Here is a 13,884-nt window from a genome sequence, read left to right as displayed (position 1 = left end):
ATATATATATATATATATATATATATATATATATATATATATATATAATATATTCTGGCCTCAGACTCATGGCAATCCTACTGTCTCAGTCTCTGCATTTTTGGAATTACAGGCATGTACCACTACACCTGGCTTTAGGTTCTTGGTTATCTGGCTTAAAACTTCCAGGCAGTCAAAAGTTGGCTAGGAACCAAGGAACCAAGGCTAGTTTTGTCCTTCAACCAACATGGAATATGTGGAACAATCCCTCTTTTTCAAAGGAACAACAAATCTCTGTCCTGGGAAGGACTTAATTCTCAACAATACGTTGACATAGTTATTGAAACATAAAAACAAAGGTGATAGCTTAGAGGCAAGAGTATTGTTTCAACCTAATAAATGTAGGAAGAGCAGTGGCTGGAGATCTAATGGAATACACAAAAAAGGCTTCTTAAGTTGGTCAGAAGAAAGTGGGAGGTTCCTAGGTGGTGGGAGAAGAAAGAGGCTGAATGGTGAGCACCCAGCAGTCTGTTTCAGTCTCTTTTGTATGGCTCCAAGCCAGTTTTACCTCTCTCACACTTCAGCTTTATGGTCAGCTCTCCCTTGTACTCACATCCTGGAAAGGGTATGACTGTAGCTTCCTCACCAGGCCATGATCACAAATACTGGGGCCAGGGGCACACATAGCTCTAGGCGAGGACTTTAATATTCAGCTCACTGAAATAGCTATTTTCCTTAATGGTCTCTATCCAAAGAATAGCCCAGTGAAGGTGACATTGACTATTAACCTATTCTGAGTGTGGCAGGCCTGCACAAATGATGCCTAAATTGTTCCTCAAGAACAATTTGAGTGTGAATAGAAACTGCAAAATAGCCTGTGTCATCCAAAAAAAAAAAAAAAAAAAAAAAAAAACCGATCCTCATCAGACATGCAGAAGTTATACCTCAGGATTCTCTACTTAAGGAAGCAGGCTTATCACCACAGCTGAGATAGCTATGGTAATGATTTTAAACCAGTAAAACAAAAGTAACAGACTTTACCACTGATGCTGTTTATTAAATTGCCCAGCATGACACTGTTAATAGTCTCCGAAAACAATTTGGGTGTGCAAAGTGACCCAGAATAGAATATATTATGATGCTTAAGCTGTTTTAAATATCCATTGAGTGGTCTTTCTTTTTTTCCAGTTGTTATTGTTTGTTTGTTTATGATATGCCCTTCAAGAAATGTGATTTTAGAGACTCGGGCTGCAGCTACTCAGTCACTTTCATTACAGGTTTATTTCTAAGCTATGCATATCTAAGCTATGCATGGCTTTCAGTGAACATAAGTCAGGAAGACGCGTCTCAGATTTTTTTCTTTGGTATATGTTCTAGGGGAAAGCATGTGTGAGAGAGAGAAAGAGAGAAAGAGAAAGAGAAAGAGAGAGAGAGAGAGCATGTGTGTTCACATATGAGAGTGTGGGTTCATTCATGTGTGTGTGTGTGTGTTTGAGTGAGTGTTGTGTGTGTGTCCGTGTCTGTGTCTGTGATATATGTGGATAAGAGTAGTACATAGCTCCATATATATGTACGGGTATATGTACTTCTTTCTGTGTGTATATGTGAAGAGTTATGAAATTTATACCCAAAACACTTGTATCTGATTCTCGTAATTAAATATCTCAATAAAGATATAAAGAAGACATTTGGAAAAGCTTAATACTAAGGACGATTCCTAATGAATCCAAAAAAATACATGTACGTTAACAATGGCAAGAGGTGATGTCACCACTGTAACAGCAGCATGTGCTGGAGTGTTTCCAGCATGTGTTGGAAACTCTTAAGATTTGGGGGCAATAGGAACAAAATAATGACAATGTGGAAGAAATTACAGAGTTCCCAGGGTAAAGAGTGCTTTGAAGTTCAGGTTCCTGAGTGGACTCACACCGAGACAAAACTTTCCTTAAAGGAAATGGGGAAGCTACGTTTTAGGAGGAGGAAATGAGCTAAGCCAAGAAGGGGGAAGCAATTAACATATACACAAAATGTAGCAAGTATTTTCAAATATTTAATATCGCCTATCTCCCATAAGATGCACAATAAATTTTTGGTATGAAATACCTGATCTTTTTGATACTGTACCACTGCAACCAGTTACCTCAAAATGTGACAATTGCAGTTTGAGTGTGAACACTGAGTACTGGGTTTGTGGTGCCGTTTGGGAAGGTAATGGAGGCTTCTCAGAAGGAGTGGGTTATTTGAGATGGACCTCATGGCCTTATAGCTCAGACGTGCCTCCTGTCTCCTCTCTGCTTGGTAAGCACTGATGCAAGGTGACTAACAGGCCTCCTGATCTTACTGCTCCGTTCCTTGCCTGCCTGCTGCCATGTTTTCATCTCTGCAGTAGACTGCGTGTCCTCCTAGAACTGCAATCCAAAGTAAACTTTCTTTCCTTAAACTGCTTCTGCAGAAGAGAAAATAAGAAAATAACTCGATGTAAAATATAATTTTATAGCAAAGCTTCATCTGGAAAAAAAAGTCAAGTATAAGCTTTTGAAAAATCTTTCTTAAAATTTAAGATTGAATAATTGCTATATTATTGTTCTATATTATGGAAAAAATACTTAATATTACATTTCTAAAATCTGAAAAGTATTATGGGTTCTGAAGCATTTGTCCCTTTGTATTTTTAACTAGAAAGTGGTTCAATATACAATACTCTGTGTGTGTGTGTGTGTGTGTGTGTGTGTGTGCGCACACACTGTACGAGCACTTTCCTATGTGTGCAGTTGCGTGCATGCGCGCCTGTAACATGCTGGCCCCTTTTGAGTATTCACCTATTTAGGATATATTATTTCACTCTGTAATTGATGTGATAATCCCTGTCAATGCATAAAGATACCTAAGGCTTGTTGAAGATTATTTACATGTTCAAGGTCATATGGTTCCTAAACATCAAAAATGTCTTTCTGACTTTAAATGCCTTACTAAGCCCTATGATTATTATCAGGAGCAATGGCCACATGAGCATAAGCCTAGGCGGAGAAAATGCTAAGCGTGAAGTGAATTAAAGGTCCATCTCTGAAATGTTGTGTGTTGCTCAAGATCAATGAACACCTCAAAATCTGTTTTGTTTTGTTTTTTTTTTTTTTTGAGGAGCCAGATTAAAATAATTAACAATACTGAAAAATAAAGTACAAGAATACTTGCTCTCTATTTGGGGTTTGTTTATCAGCTTTGCAAAAACAACATCTGTAGAGTAAATTCTTTTTTTTAACTGTTATTAATTACACTTTATTCATTTTGTATCCCCTCATAAGCCCCTCCCTCCTCCCCTTCCGGTCCCACGCTCCCCCCCCTTCCTGCATGCATGCCCCTCCCCAAGTCCACTGATAGGGGAGGTCCTCCTCTCCTTCTTTCTGATCTTAGTCTATCATTTCTCATTAGAAGTGGCTGCATTGTCAGGGTTCTAGGTTATCTCCACAGATAGTCCTTGGTTGGAGTATGAGTCTCTGGGAAGTTCCCTGTGTTCAAATTTTCTTGTTCTGTTGCTCTCCTGGTGGAGTTCCTGTCCTCTCCAGCTTTTACTATTTCCCACTTCTTACATAAAATTCCATTTACTCTGCCTGTCAGTTGGCCATCAGGCTCAGCATCTGCTTTGACAGTCTGCACTGCAGAGGCTTTCAGAGGCCCTCTGTGGCAGGTTCCTAGGTTGTTTCCTGTTTTCTTTTTCTTCTGATGTCCATCCTCTTTGCCTTTCAGGAGGGGGATTGAGCATTTTTAGTTAGGGTCCTCTCTTTTGCTTAGTATGTTTAGATGTACAGATTTTAGTGGGTTTATTCTATGTTGTATGTTTATATGAGTGAGTGTATACCATGTGTGTCTTTTTGCTTCTGGGACAACTCACTCAGGATGATCCTTTCCAGGTCCCACCATTTACCTGCAAATTTCATGATTTCCTTATTTTTCATTGCTGAGTAATATTCCACTGTACAGATATACCACAGTTTCTGCATCCATTTTTCAGTTGAGGGGTATCTGGGCTGTTTCCAGCTTCTGGCTATTACAAATAAAGCAGCTACAAACATGGTTGAGCCAATGTCCTGTTTGTGTACTTGAGCCTCTTTTGGATATATACCTAGGAATAGTATGGCTGGATCTTGAGGAAGCACTATTCCTAGTTGTCTAAGAAAGCTCCAGATTGATTTGCAGAGTGGTTGTACAAGTTTACATTCCCACCAGCAGTGGAGAAGGGTTCCCCTTTCTCCACAACCTCTCCAGCATGTGTTGTCACTTGAGTTTTTCACATTGGCCATTCTGATGGGTGTAAGGTAAAATCTCAGGGTTGTTTTGACTTGCATTTCCCTAATGGCTAATGAGGTTGAGCATTTCTTTAAGTGCTTCTCTGCCATTCGATATTCCTCTACAGAGAATTCTTTCTTTAGCTCTGTTCCCCATTTTTTAAGTGGATTACTTGGTTTGCTGCTTTTCAGCTTCCTTAGTTCTTTATATATACTGGATATGAGTCCTCTGTCAGATAAAGGCTGCCCACTCTCTCCATATCTCTTCAACATAGTTCTGGAAGTTCTTGCTAGAGCAATAAGACAGTTGAAGGAGATCAAGGGGATACAGATGGGAAAGGAAGAAGTCAAATTATCACTATTTGCAGATGATATGATAGTATACATAAGTGACCCCAAAAACTCTACCAGGGAACTCCTACAGCTGATAAACACCTTCAGCAAAGTGGCCAGATACAAAATTAACTCAAAAAAATCAGTAGCACTCCTGTATACAAAAGACAAAAGGGCTGAGAAAGAAATTAGAGAAACAACACCATTCACAATAGCCACAAATGACATAAAGTACCTTGGTATAACCCTAACCAAGCAAGTCAAAGACTTGTATGAAAAAAATTTCAAGTCTCTGAAGAAAGAATTAAAAGAAGATATGAGAAGATGGAAAGATCTCCCATGCTCATGGCTTGGCAGGATTAACCTAGTAAAAATGGCCATCTTACCAAAAGCAATCTACAGATTTAATGCAATTCCCATCAAATTGCCAACACAATTCTTTACAGAATTGTGGAAAGAAAAATTCTCAACTTTGTATGGAATAACAAGAAAACCAGAATTGCTAAAACAATCCTCTACAACAAAAGATCTTCTGGAGGTATCTCCATCCCTGATCTCAAGCTGTACTATAGAGCAACAGTTATTAAAACTGCATGGTACTAGCATAGAAACAGAATGGTGGATCAATGGAATCAAACAGAACACCCAGAAATAAACCCACACACTTATGGACACCTGATTTTTGACAAAGATGCCAAAACCATACAATGGAAAAAAGATAGCATCTTCAACAAATGGTGCTGGTCCAACTGGATGTCTACATGTAGAAAAATGAAAATAGATCCATACTTATCACCCTGCACAAAACTGACGTCCAATTGGATCAAAGACCTCAACATAAAACCAGACACATTAAATCGGCTAGAAAAAAAAGTGGGGAATACCCTAGAACTCATTGGTACAGGAGAAAACTTCCTGAACAGAACACCAACAGCACAGGCTCTTAGAGCAACAATCAATAAATGGGACCTCATGAAACTGAAAAGCTTCTGTAAAGCAGAGGACACCGTCATCAAAACAAAGCGACTGCCTACAGATTGGGAGTAAATTCTTAAAATGCAGTAATGCAGTGCTTTCCTGGCGCCTCAACACACCTGCAAGCATGCAACCTCAGGATAAGCAGCACCAGGGCTATAAGACTCCTGCCTACCACAAGTTCCCCCTCTAGCCTTCCTCTGACTATAACCCAACCATTCAAAATATCAGAGAAATTCCCCAATGCTTTTATTAATATATCCCTTCATGGCTCCCAGGAAAGGGACCAATCCTAATAACAGCATTTCTCCATCATCTTCACAGTCCTTGGCTGAATGAGTTCCCTGGGAGCGTATCACATGGGACCCTTGTATTCCATGCCACTCATTCCTCTCCATAGCCTAGGGGTATGATAAAGTCTTTAATCCATGTGGTTCTCCAGGTAGAATTTGGTGGCCTTGATAGAATGATCATTAAAGACCTTTGTAGAGGAATGATTCTTCCATTTACAGCACAGCACCTGTCCTTGATCTTTGATCCAGAATTTCTCAACAAATAATTAGTACAAAACCAATGATAAATGAAATTCACGTGCTCTTATATTCCCATGGGCTTTGACATGTATAAAGCATCCATATCCTTGCTAAAACTCCCTTTCACATTGAAGATATTCAATAAACATGTATTGAAGGCATTTATAAATTATTATTATAAAATAAATATAAAATAAGATTTGGCTTGGCTGTGATTTTTCTTCATTTGGTTTGGTTTTTGTTATTGTTGTTGTTTTGATTTGTTTTGTTTTAATACACTGAGAAGACTCAAGTTTTATTAACAGTAATAGACTAGAGAATTCTTCAGAAACTCATTTAAAAATGTGACTGTAGACTCTTTTTTCCCAGCATTCCTCACCAGGAACTAAAAAAAGGATTTGCTTGGTTAGTGACTTCAAGGTAGCATCTCATTAAAAGATTCTTAGGATTGGAGCAACATTTGCAATCTATAAGTGAAACTATAAATAACACACATACACAGATAGAAAAAAGGGGAAATGGTGTTTCTATTTTTAAATGAAGTAAGACTGACTTTTTCACAAGCAAATGAAATGCTTAGCAAGTTTATATGTAGCTGAACACAGATCTTTTGGCAGTAATTAATTGTGTTAAATACATGGCATTAAGTTAATTGTAAGTAATGCAGCATCTTCATAGGCTATATCTCCAAATGGTAGATTCAGGGACTTTGCATTCTATGTGCTAATGGTTTGTTGCCCATACCATCCAATTAAATGCAGAGCCTACAGCCCTCTCTGCCTAGAAAACTTCCACATTTAGCAATCTGAAATCAAATGGTTGTGGTGATCACTCTGCCACATACAGTGAGATGTGACAATTTAGGAAGACAATGGGTATGTTAATCTATTCAATGGAGTTTCAAAGCTAGTAGCATTCAGAAGAATAAATAAAAGCATAAGCTATACAGCTGTTTAGACAGATGAGCCAACAGGGAAAACAGTAAGTACTCCCATCCTTTCCTTGTTATCAATAAGCAATTGCGTTGCCTGCAGAGTCAATTATTTTTTCCTTTTGTCTTGTTTATATTGACTTGCGGTCTTCTTGTTATCTTTTTCAGTGTATAATATAAATCATACATTAACAGACAATTCAAAAAAGTAATATATTACTGGAGTTTGTCTTTTTGCCAATGACAGTTTCACAAGACTTCAAAGTCTACCAACAGTGTTTTTAATTCCTGAGTTTTTGAAGCAGGAGCTTTATCTCCTGCTTGAAGCCATACCTGAAATATGCTGCTAAGTATACACTTCTAAGTATACACTAATGCTTTGATATTAGCAATGTTTTTTAAATAATGTGTGTCTGGCACACCTGTGTTATTGCTGTCCCTTTCCTGAGGAGACAGGAATTAATGCTTCTTTATACAAATAGGCTACCAACAAGACTGCAAAGGAGTGACTCCATCCAAGTACAATGGGGTCCACAGATCAGATTATTGGTCTAATTTTCAGGTGTGTGAGTGAAAGAAAAACAGCTGTATCACTGAAAAAGCTAGCATGGTGATGACCTCCTGAAAGCTGCACTGTGGAGTTCTGCCTTCAGTTAACTTTCCACCTTTGTAATGGAGATTCCTCCAACGTAACAAAAAAACAGAGAGGCAAGGGTGGGGTGAAATCTCAGGTGAGAAATCCTTTGAGTTTCCCTCGTCTCTGCCCACTGGGAGGTTTTACTCACATTATTACCACAGACCTAGTCATCACTATATCATTTCACATATTTTCTTGTCACGACTTCTGGGTCAGGGCTCTCTGCTCTGTGAAGGCAATCCATCATCATGATATACCTGGAGAAGCTATACTGGAATGAATGTTTTGCACTTAGCTTATTAATAACTACTTACACAGTAACTATCTGTCACTGAAACTTGATTGTAAATTGCTGTATGGCATGACTGTTGTGGTACTTTCTGTACCTACTACAGTAAAGCAAACAATAGTGAATATTTCTTGGGTTGCCTTGTATTTATCCACCCACCTTCAACATCTGTGAAATTCTCTTTCAATTCATACAACTCTGTAAGGATTTCTAGCCAAACCAAAGTTTTCTAAAATCTTGTCTTCAGGTTGCCTATATTGTTAGAATGGGTCTGCAGAAGAACTTGACATTCAGAGAGAAGGGGGAAAAAAGGTAGAAACTGATTTTATAGAGTCATGAATAAAGACTAGCTCCTCCCCAGGTCAGTGGGACAAGGAATTCCTCCTAGCTAGTCTGTTTGAATGGGGCTATTGTTTTTGTTTTGTTTGTTTTGAGGAAAGAAAAAATTAAAAAAAAAATCCTGTCAAATATAGTAGTAGTTTAAAAAATGAATAGTCAGAACAGTGTTTGGTAAGAATAAGAGTTTGGGTTTATAACATGCCTGTTCTTGTCTTTAAAGACTGAGGAGGAAGAAACTGTTGTTATTTTTGTGTTGGGTTGATTTGGTTGGCCTGCATTCTGGCACTCTGGTGGAAAGGTGTCTGGGAAACCCACAGCTCTGTAGTTGCAAATCCCAATCACGTGCCACTAGGACCAGAAAAGTATCCCACCTCTGCGGTGTGACAGAGTCTCAAGCCTATCCTGAGGCACAGGAACCCAGGAACCTCACACCTCTGAGAAGAGGCCTTCGCAACAGAGACATTGCAGCTCCCAGGGGAGGGTTACCTCAAACTCTGATGAGCTGAGGATCCTAGGGGGTGCTTTTTAGCTTTGTTGGTCTCCTTGTGGGCTCCTGTCTCATGCATGTCTTTCTATCTCTCCTTTCAGCTATTAAAAACAAGGAAATCATGAAATTTGCAGGCAAATGAAGGGAACTAGAAAAGATCATCCTGAGTGAGGTAACACAGAAACAAAAAGGCACGTAGTATACACTCACTTATATGGATATTAGCTGTATTATAATACAGGATAGCCATACTAAAATCTACAAACCTAAAGAAGCTAAACAACAAGGAGGACCCTTACATCTCATTCAGAAGGATACTTACATCTCATTCAGAATGGCAAACAGGGTAGACACCAAAAGTGGTGGAAGAGAGGGAATAGGATGGGAGCCTACTATTGTGGGTCTTCTGAAAGGCTCCACCCACCAGGGGATCAAAGCAGATACTGAGACTCACAACCAAACTTTGGGCATAGTACAGGGAGTCTTATGGCAATAAAACTCTTAAAAGAGATTCATTGAAGGGATGAATCCAGGAGAAGAGGGGTGAATAGGGGTGAATCCAAGAGTGGCTGCCTCTGCTCTCTGGAGAAGGCAGCAGGGAAATGGGGCAAAGAAGCCTTATATAGGAATTCTTAGGGGTGGGGCTTTCCAGGGCAAGGATTTCCAGAGTGTGGGTTGATGGGCTTTCAAGTCCTGAGCTGTAGGAAGCTCAGGGATTGATGGGTTTTCCTGTTCAGGGATTGATTGATTTTCCTGCGCAGGGACTGGTGGGGGTTTGTCCTGTCTTTTCAACTCAAATTTGTGTAATGTAGGATGAGTCCTACTCAGGGCCTAGAGATTTCAGTTACAGAGGTGGGGGTGAGGGATGAATTGGGCTGCTGGAGCTTCTCACGCAGAGCTCTAGAGGCTTTTCTGCTCTGAGGGGTTATAAAGTATTCCAAGTGTCCAAAATTTACAGAGTTCGCTGTGACGACAGTAGACTGAAGCAGGAAATCAGGAGATGACGGTATTGTGGACAGCTCCCATGGCTGTGGCAGTAGGCATTCTGAAGCAGGAAAGGCGTCCAGTTCTGGTAGGCTAAGGCAGGAAGAGTAATAACCATGGACAATTCCTTCTAAGTTGTTGCTGAGGATTTGCCCACCATTTTGTCTCCTGCCTGCACAACCCCAGGGAGGGAAAAGCGGGCTGACTGCCCTCGGGCTGGAAGGGGAACTGGCAGGAGCCACTTGCTACCATGTATTTAAATGGCCTCTAGACAAAGCTCCTGAGGGTGCAGTGGGCAGTTCAAATACCGACCTGCAGCAATTGGGGAGGGGTGGCAGTGCGTCATCACAGTTTGTGAGAAGTCAGATAGGCTTGGGGTGGCCTGCTACCTCAGCTTGGGGTGATTTGGTATGGCAGGTCTTGGAATTGCCTCAGCCTTTGGAGTCTGCTGCAGTGGGCTTAGGGTGGCAGATTGCCTCAGCTACAGCCTTACAGAAACCACTGTATTATTTAAGATTAATATCTCTCAAGTTATGTTTTTTAAAGGTTAAATTAAGTAAATTAATAGCCAGAGTCAGGTGTGATGGTGCATGCCTTTGATCTCAGGAAACCAAATGGGTGTGTAGATGGGCTGTCTAGGAGTCCTTTGAATTCTTTTACTCATCACAGACAAGATGAATAGCTCCCCATGGGGTACAAAGCTAAAGAAAGGACATTGCCCATTATAAGGCCTAAACTGCAACTGTGTATCAATAATTAAATGTTCATTCATTCATTCATTTAGTCACAGGATGAAATTCATACAATGGGTCAAGAAATATGATAGGAAGTGTGGACATGAAGTGAACAAAAACAGCTCCTGCTTTAAAGGAGTCACTGTTCTCAACTGTAGATACTACACCAGCAGACAAGTATCAGAAGGCTAGAGTATCATAAGACAAGAAGACATAGTACTCAATTACAAGGATGCTTTTGCTCAAGCTCTTAAAATAATTCCAAGTGCTATGCTTTTTATGTGGATTTATTTTCTTTTGTTTGTTTTGAAAAATAACGTTATAGTGTAGATATTCCTTGGATCTTGTGGCATCCAATTTAGGTCTTCTTATCCAAGTAAATAATAAAATCTAAGTTGTGCTAAGTGTAAATGGAACGACCTAATTTTCTTACATCACTCATTAATTGTGTCTAGGAACTACGATAGCTGACTGTTATAGAGTGAGTTCATCCAGGTAAATGGAGAACATTTCAGGACAGAAGAAGTGGGGTTCCTCAGGACTGGAAGGCAGCAGTTGTCTAGAAGCAGAAGGGATGTGTCAGAGCATTCATATGTCTAGAGTCCAGAATCTTGGGGAATAATGAAAAGCCGAGGCCACAGGATTCCCTTCGTAACAGGTTGTGTTCAAGCCTGTGAGCTGTTTGGTCAAATAGTGCAATCTCAAATCTAACGCATTTAACAATAGAAAATAAAACAAAGAAAAACCAAGAAACACCTCATAATGCTGAGTTCAGTCTTGTAGTACACTGCTATCTCAAGAGATTTTCTTCCCCTGGCTAAGCCTCTTACGTCTGGCACAATACAAAATTGTCAAATATAAGCTTGACTCCTGTAGGAAAAATTAAGATATTCCCCTCCTGGTTATTTACTGCAGCTATGCCAAATTTGGTCTTGCTTACTTGACAATATACATAAAAGACATCCTTAAGTTTTTCCAATAAGATTATTTGATGAACATACCAATTAATAGGCATCAGAATTCCCCTTCTTTTTTTTTTAAAGTGTAAAAAACAACCATTAAAAAAGAGTGGGGTATTTCTTTAATTAGGTTTCTTCTTTCTATTTTTGGTTAATATAAACCCTAACTTGTACTCAGTCAATTTTATACTCCTTGAGGTTCAGAGTAATTTGCAATTCTTTTTTCTGTCTTCAATGTGTTGATAGTATTATAAAGTCTACTTTTAAACAATATTTAGTTAATTGATTTGGACACTGTGTAGGTTATCTACTGCTGTATAGCAAACTAAACTTAAAATAGTAGCTTAAAATAGCAAACATTCACCATTATATAATTTTGATGTCTCAGAGGAGCTTGGCTGGTAGATCTGGTCCATAATCTCTCTCATGGTATTAATCTTTGTGCTATCTGGGGCTGTAATTGAGTCAAGGCTCAACTTTAAAGTGACTCACATATAAAAGTCCATTAGTATAATATGGGTAGGGTCAAGAATATCCACTCCCGGGCTCACTCAGAGTCCTCTCCACAGGCTGATTTACTGTGAGGTGTTTTTTTTTTTTTTTTTCTTAAAAAATCTTAGAGAAGACACTGAATAACAGTAAATATGGAAGCCACAATCTTTGATAACCTGATTACAGAAATATGAACACATAATATCGATGTGACTACCGTTGATGTGACTCGACAGTGCAGTTATATATTGATAAGGCTGCAATAACTGGAAATATTCCAAGTACATATTGCAAGCATGCACCCATCTAGTCACCCAGTAGACTGCAAAGAAGGGGCTGTTTGCCGAGATGACTGTGTGGTTGGTGGAGTTACTTGCTGCCTGACCAGAATGTTGAAAGAATGTCTGACAGTATATCGCAGAAAAGATCTATTGGGAAAAGATCAAATTTAAAATTTGAAGTATGTTAAATGTGGCTCATTTTCACACTACTGTAAAGACGAAAGAATATCTGAATCAAATTATGGTAAGTTAGGATCCTGTATATAATCAGATCAACAATGTCATCCATACTTGAAGGGAGGAAATTGCCAAAGGACAAAGATGTTAAACAAAGGGTCTTACATGGAGCCACATTCGTAATAGCTACCCAAAGACTTTAAAGGAAAACTTGGAGAATGCTATCGTGAGTGAACTTTAAATGCTTACTGAGGAAGCACATGCTATTAAATATAATAATGTAGGTTGAACTGTGCCGGAGAACATGCCATCAGAGATAAGACTTTACCTCCTGACCTCTATAATCTTCTGCAAAATTCACCTTAAATTGGCAAAAGTGCTAATGGAATCTTTTGATTAAAAAAATCAATAAAATAACTAATTTTTATTAGTCTTTTTCTTCTTGTGAAAGCAAGTCAGATAAGAAAACCTGGGAGTACAGAGAAAGCAGGATAGATGAGGCAGGATATATGAATCCATAGATTCAGTGAAATTTTGAAAAAAAAAATACAGGAAATCAAACAGCTATAGAATTAAGTGTTAAGATCTACTGTGACCAGAGCTGAGGTACAGATTCTTCAGTGGCAGAATTATTAGTAAAGTTTTATTACCATATCTGCTTTTCTTATTTCTTGGCAAGGAAGACCCACTAGGCACTGAAGTATATGTTGCTAACCAAGCCACTGAAATTAATGATCATTATTTTCAGAACGTAAGAAAACTGAAATAAATAATGGCCTTCTTGGCTTTTCTAGTTGATGGAGCAATTCTTCAGAACTAAATGCTCCAATATTATTTTTAATAATTTTCTGAACTAAGGAAAAGGAATGAACAAGTATATGTGTACAGCTTGTCTCTGCTACATAGAGAGGCATTGTTTTATGAGGCTTTCCCTCCTGAGGGATGTGTTGTAACTGTACGAACTGACATCACCTACAGTGGCCCAGCACCCATCATTTTGTACTCAAGTTGCACAGAAGCTTATAAAGAACTTACAGGCATAAAGGCTTGCTCGAAAGGGCGATTTGCAGCCCAATCACCCTCTTGCAATATAAGTTACACAGAGAAGCAATTACTTGAAGTCAGCAAAGTATGGCAGTGGAAGAGGCAATGACTAAGCAGCCTTAATGATAACACACGATAGCATGTCTTGCTAAGACATCAGATCACTACATCCTCAATTTTGTGTGAATAATTATAAGACACTCTAATCTATGGAAGTTTTAATTATCATTGAAATTTGACTGTGGTTACCAAGGTTCCTTGCTCAAAAGTTTTTGTTCCTTTTTTTTTTTCTTCCTCTTAGCTCATGTGAGCCCGTTGATATTAAATTCCCATCATCTAAGCTCTGACTTGGCATCTAGCCTGTAAGTGAATATTACTGAAGTGCTCTGTACCTTTTAAGAGCAAAGATCATATGATACTTATTTGT

This window comes from Psammomys obesus, unplaced genomic scaffold, assembly GCF_907164565.1.
Source record: "Psammomys obesus unplaced genomic scaffold, mPsaObe1.curated_primary_1811, whole genome shotgun sequence".
Lineage (NCBI taxonomy): Eukaryota > Metazoa > Chordata > Mammalia > Rodentia > Muridae > Psammomys > Psammomys obesus.
This window is presented reverse-complemented; position numbering follows the sequence as displayed.